Genomic DNA, 6741 nt, shown 5'->3' on the forward strand with positions numbered 1-6741 from the left:
CCGCGGGTGCCTCTGGTGTTTGTAAATAGAGTTCCGAACTTCCAGTCGTCGTTGTAGCTCATCTGGGTGTGGATCCTCAAAGCAGGCCATAGTTGGGGCGGTGTTTCTGACATTTTGTTTTAAAACACGTTGGTCACTGACCGGGGTTTTAATCCAAGGGCTGTTCGTCCACTACGTCAGCCACCTGAGGTGGAAAAACCCACACGTTTGTCAGATTTCACCCTTATATTGCGTCCTGTGGAGGCAGAGGCTGGAGGGACAGGAACAATACTGGACCGGTATTAACCGTTTAATACTGGTAGAGGCAAGCCAAATAAGAGGTTTTCCGTTTCATTGGCATTGCACTGAAGGTTACTGCGCTGAATCCAATGGAAGACAGCCGTCAAGCATGAATTAAACCTGTTAAAGGCATTGGGTGAGTGCCTATCCAGGATGAGAAGAAGCTGCATATCATCTGCAAAGGATACAATCTGAACACCAAATGACTCCACCAGAAAAGCAAGGGTGGAGGGGGGTCACATAAATGCTACAGAACTTCAGACTTTAATTTGCTGCATTTTATTTTTGTACATCCTACTTACTTCACTTGAATAGGATTGATCTTTCTAAGGTAGCTAAATGTGCACGTTGCTGGGAGGTTGGGTCTAACTTCTTGCATCTCGCCTGGGTCTGTGTTGGATTCCAGGGGTTTTGGACGGAAGTGACTCCTAAGAGATAAGAGCCACTGGTATAGTGATCCTGCTGAAGCTGATGACCTGTCTCTTGGATGTGGTAAAACAACCTTAAGGACGAGAACTACCGTTCAAGCTCAACCAACTTGATCTGTCAGCAGAGGGTTTTTTTCAGAAGCGGTATTAGCTTATTTCCAACCACTTGGCATCATTGCCAATTGAATGGAACAATTTAGTAATGTTTTTAGAATAGGGTTAATGACTGTAGAGCACAACTGCAGAATGCGAGGCAGACAAGGGTCATCAGGAGAACCTGATTTACAAGCCGCCAAGGCCTTTTTAGTCTCCTCAAGCGTAAAGGGGAAAAATCCTGTTAGTGAGCCGGACACAGTCTTGGAAGGGCCAGTGTGAACATCCCCGACAACACTAGAGTTTCAACAATGCCCTGAATTTTATTATCACAAAAATCCAATAATTGCTCCCACAAATTTTGGGAGGCCTCTAATGGCTGTGAGAGGGCAGCACAATGGGAGAACCGTATACTGTTTTAAAAACCTCCTTCACTTTATTACCTTACAGAGCAATTTGATTGGAAGAAAAGGCAGATTTAGTTATTTTAATGGTATCATGATAGTCATTCAAGACTTTATTGTAATGGATGTTATCAGAGTGGAGATATTTCTTTCTCCAGACTCTTTCGAATTTATTACAATACTTGAGAAGAGCCCTGAGTTTGTCATTAAACTGTGGGGCAGAAGACAGTCTGTTGGTATGACTGACTGCTTTCTTAGTTTTGATTGGTGCATCTGAGTTCTCAATTTGCAGTAGTTAAGAGTTGACCTAGTTAGAATCAACCTCAATGTCACAACTTAATCTCAGCCTGCTCTCCTAAAGAATGGACCCCACAGCAGGGCTCGAGGCTTTAGCTCAGTTCCTGTAGGGAGCACAAGGTAATGGCCTCCTAGCGCAGGGGCCATGTCAGTCTTCCATGAAAAGAAGATGATGGAACGATCTGACCAGTCAGTCAGCTTCAAATCAGTGACCAGCACCTGGGTATTAGAAAAAATGGGGTTAGAATATGGCCAGCCGTATGAGTAGACTAATGGACAATTTGTCTCAAATTCCATGAAGCCATACTCTCAAGAAACCGCTTGACTTGAACCTCAGAAATATAATCCAAATGAAGATTCAAGTCACCCTCGAGTGTAAAGCTAGAAAATTTCAAGGGATATTTCAAGGAACTTTCGTCCAAGGAAGAAAGGAACTCCCCAGCATAGCCCTGAGAGCGATAAATTAAAGCCCCGCCTGGGGTGTATTAGCCAATAGTGATAGACAGAAGCCCAGGGCTCAGCATGCTTTAGATCTAACATCTCAAAAGTGACACATCTAAGACTTTTTAAAATCAATGTCCACATCCCCTCCTCTTTTCTCCACTCTATCATGATGTAACATAGTGTAGCCTTCAGGAATTGCAAGAGCAACATCTGAGGCAAAATTACCAGTCATCCATGTTTCGGTAAGAAAAAGCGCATCAAGCTCCTCCCTCATCAAGTCAAAGATATGAAGGGTATTTTTATGCAGTGAACATGCATTGATTAGGGCAGTTCTAATACCTATAGGTTCCATAGAGCCCTGGGACTTAGCAAAAACACAGTCTGGGTTACCGCCTACTGGGCCAGGTCCCGGTAAAGAACAATCACAGTGAGTACACGTAATAGGCAGGCAACTCAACCGGGATAGGCTCATACCTTTGCAATAGGGTCCCAAATGTAGACTGTGAAGCTCTGCAAGTATTAAGAAATACACAAGCACTCAGCTGGAGAAAATCAGCCAGTATGGTTTGCGCATCGACTTGCTTTATATAATGGTAATAAAGGCGGGCAAACAAACACATTTTCAGGGAGAGCATACATGTCAACATTTTAAAAGAGAAAAGTGAGCTATTTTAAATAATCAGGAGAATGTATTTCTCTCAATTACTTTTATTGAGGCCTGAATCAGGTCTTTTGTCATGTATGGGACATGCAAGCATGCTGCTGCAGTATCGGATACCAGAAATGCAAATAAACATTTTTTTCCTTGCTTGTTAGGCGCATGGAGAAAGCGCTATGGGATGCAGAGAGAGCGGGGTACAAATGTTGTGCACTGGCTTGCAGGAGCAGATTACTGGCTCAAGACCAGTCACTGTTGGCAGAAGCCTGCTGAGGAACTGGATTTTTGCATGAAAGAACCGGGAGGCGGGAAAGTAGTTTTGAAATAGGTATTCTCCTACCTAAATTGGGAGGGTTGGCATGTTGGGAGAGCTGCTCAAGGGTTGGCTCTTTCTCAAAGACCCTGTGCAATAGCCGATCCTTGAAAATATTTGGCATGTAAATCATGCAGCAAATGTTATAATAGTATAGAATGTGTCTTCAAACTTCAATAAGTATTTTTGAACATGAGGTAGCCACTCTAGTACATCAGAATATTTGAGAAGTATTTATTGAAAGTGAAACCCTTTAAAGCAGAAACTGAAAAATATTCTGGCCCTTGCCCTGATGTTAATGCTATTACATAGCTACCAAGTAGGGTTGCCTCCTGACCGGTTTTCTACCGTCACTTTAATGCCCCGGCTGGTATAGAAATAAGCAAAATTACCTAAAGCCACTATTGTTTTTAGCCCTCATCTGTACATACTTCAAATGCCAAATAGATATTGGTATGTTATAGTTAAGTTCATGTTTTACCCACACAAAACCATAGAAATTCATCAGTTATAGTGATACTGTTGTTAAGAAACTAACACTGATGGCCTAAAGTTAGTTAATGGCCCAAGTTTCTTCAGATAAGTATGACTACAACTATAACTGCTGAAATTCTATGGGTTTGTGTGGGTAAAATGTGAACCTAACTGTAACGTCCCTGCAGCCTTTGATTTTTGTTCAGTGAATTTCTATAGCTTTTTTTATTGTAAAGTAATATATATATATATATATATATATTTATATATAATTATTGTACGTTAATACAGCCACAGCGGCGGGGGTTGGCCACAAGGCCTGGTCTGCGGCCTCCCCCACTCCACACCTCACCCTACACATGCACCCAACCCTTCATCTGTGCGCAGCGGGTTTTGGTGTGAGTGTGGGTGTATTTTTTTTATCGGGTTTTGGATGCGCAAATACCTTGCAGATTTAAACTGGGGGTTGCGCTGAGCACTGCAGTGGATCCGCAGATCGACCAAAAAAATGTTGACCAACCCACAAAAGGAAGTCCCACCCTTTCTTCATGCTGTGAATCATAACGCCTTAAAAGAAGCCGCCCCACCAATGGGCTGGGAGGGATGTGAAACCTTGACTGTGGTGAGTAAAATTCGGAAGTAACTAGGGCATTACCACCTCCTCCATCTTCCTCACTACAGTTGTAACCGTGTGAGTAGATACCAAAGCATATATGGGCTTCATGATAATCTCAGTTAATTACATGAACCCATGATATATTTATGCCAAAATAAATGCTTACTATCAAACCAGTGGTCCAGTTTCAGACCAGGCTGAGGCACAGAGGCAGCCATCATATCAATCTGGGATGATCTAAAGCTCACAGTGGACAAAAACTGAGTAGCTGCCTTATTACTTCTGGATTTATAAGCTGCAATTGACACTGTCAACACCACATGCCACTGCAAAGACTTCACAATATTGTGATCTATGAAAATGCTTTAAAATGGATTGCTTCATATCTCACATACAGACGAAGCGTAGTCCACCTACCCCCTTTCACATTGCCACCGTTCAGACAACAGTGTGGCATTCCTCAGGTGTTTATATTATCCCTTCCATTATTTAACATCTATGTATTCCCTTTACCAAATCTGATTACACCATGTAACCTCACCCATTACAATTATACAGACGACACCCAAATAATTTTAAAAATAGATAGCCCCAAAGACCTCTACAATTAAAAATTCAGTGACTGCCTTTGCGCCATAAACTCATGAATGATGAATAACCATCTAAAGCTCAATACAGCAAAGACAGATTATGGCATGCGGACAATGGCAAAACTACCAACCTACCGCCATATGGCCTAAGGAACTTGAAGCCCCTCGGACATCTTCAAGACAGGCTAGAAAAATAGGAGTACCTGTGGATTCAGACCTTGAAACCGCATGTTAACATTAATGTCACACAGTTCCTTATACACAATAAAAACACTACTTCATATCTTCACCCAAGAGAACCTATGACTCCAGTCCTGCAATCGCCCCTCTGGCTACCTATTGCTAGATGAGCAATGTTCAAGGCACTCTGCATTATTCACAGATCCTCCTAAGGAAAAGTACTGCTATACCTACAAGTAAAATTCAAGCATTACAAACCAAACGGAACACTGCACTCCAGGCTCGCACCACTTCATACTACCTTACCATAAGAAATCTGTAGGAGACACAACTTTCTCAGTTTAAGCTGCCAAGCTCTGGAACTCATGACCAGCCTGAATTAACAGCACCTAGGAGCATATACATGTCAGAAGAGCTTGTCTGTTTCCTAGATAACTGCGCTGCTTGCTACCCAGCAACAGAGCCCAGAAAACAGTTGCACCCTCAAATGCAGTCCTCAGCTTACAACCCACAAATTGCAAACAACTTAACCAGCAAACTGACTTTGCAGGTAAGATAAAAAGGCTGACCTATGGTTCACAATGTAGTTATGTACTTCCATAAACAAAGGCTATGGCCCACAATAATACTAAAACTATACTATACGAAGGTCAGCAACACATTGTATCTTATACTTTTTAAATTCACATAAGATATCTTCTATGAGGGTGTTCCATGACCAGCACTGTACAGCCAAACATCACCAAATAAACAGGCATGGAATAACTGAAGAGATCCGTCACCATCACTGGACAATTTTGTAGTACTTTAATTTAGTCCATTCACTACAGGTCCCAAATAGCAATACCATCGGACCACTTCTTTACATCTCACATAGACACTCAGATATGGGATGATAGTAAAAATGTCCATCCCAACAGATCTCTCCACTTCTCTCTCCCTCCAACCATGCCAACTCAGGATCACAGCTATACACAAAATCTCAGATTGGGTATCCCAGTGTAGTAACCAGCTAAGCACAATATATCATATGAAATCCCATAGAGGGACCTTCTGAGCTGTGCAAGTCTACCAGCATGCTGAAAATCATAAAAATGTGCATCTGTCTATTACACTGAATCATCTTCATTAGACTCTTACGTGCTGCATCCCATAACACTATAACCACACCTCAGGTATCATCATGCATGACATGGAAACACTTCCCACATGGGATCAAAACAAAAACAACATCCTTCCAACCACGTACCCTACGTAGTGTAGTGTGCTGCTTGTGTAGGCAAGCGCTTCAGCACCCCACATAGGTGTAGTTAGTGCTATATAATGTCACATATTGCATGTTATCACTTGCAGTCAAAATGGCAAACGCAAATTCTCTTGATCTATCACCACCTAACACCAGCAAGTAATGATCCATAAATGTATGTAGTGATGAGCGTGTGGCTGCATTTCATATTTCTTCCTTTGATACTTCATTAAAGACTGCCCATGAAGTAAAAATTCCCTTTTGGACTTTCCTTACACCTGATTACACAACTCCACCTTCTGAGCTTCATAAGCTACTACAATTGTCTGCTTAATCCACCTGCTCAGGGCGGAATTGGCTGGTTTCATTCTATTACCTACTGCACCAAATGTCACAAATACATACTCAACCCTTCGACATTTTTCAGTTCTATTGAGACAGATGAGAACCGCCCTCTTCGTATCTAGAAGATGTGGGAAAACCTCTTTTTGAGCCTGAGGCTAAGGAAAAAACTCTGGTAGAATTATCTCCCTGGATCAATTAGAAATTGATGGAATTTTAGGTAACAACTTTGGATTTAGCTTCAATAATATCTTGTTTGAGAATACTTTTAAGAAAGGCTCTGATATTAAGAATGAGCCCAGTGCTCCTAATCTTTTAGCCAATGAAATGGCCACCAGAAAGACTGCTTTTTAAAGCCTTAATAGGCTCTATAGACA

This window comes from Pleurodeles waltl, chromosome 1_2, assembly GCF_031143425.1.
Source record: "Pleurodeles waltl isolate 20211129_DDA chromosome 1_2, aPleWal1.hap1.20221129, whole genome shotgun sequence".
In the NCBI taxonomy this organism is placed as follows: Eukaryota; Metazoa; Chordata; class Amphibia; order Caudata; family Salamandridae; genus Pleurodeles; species Pleurodeles waltl.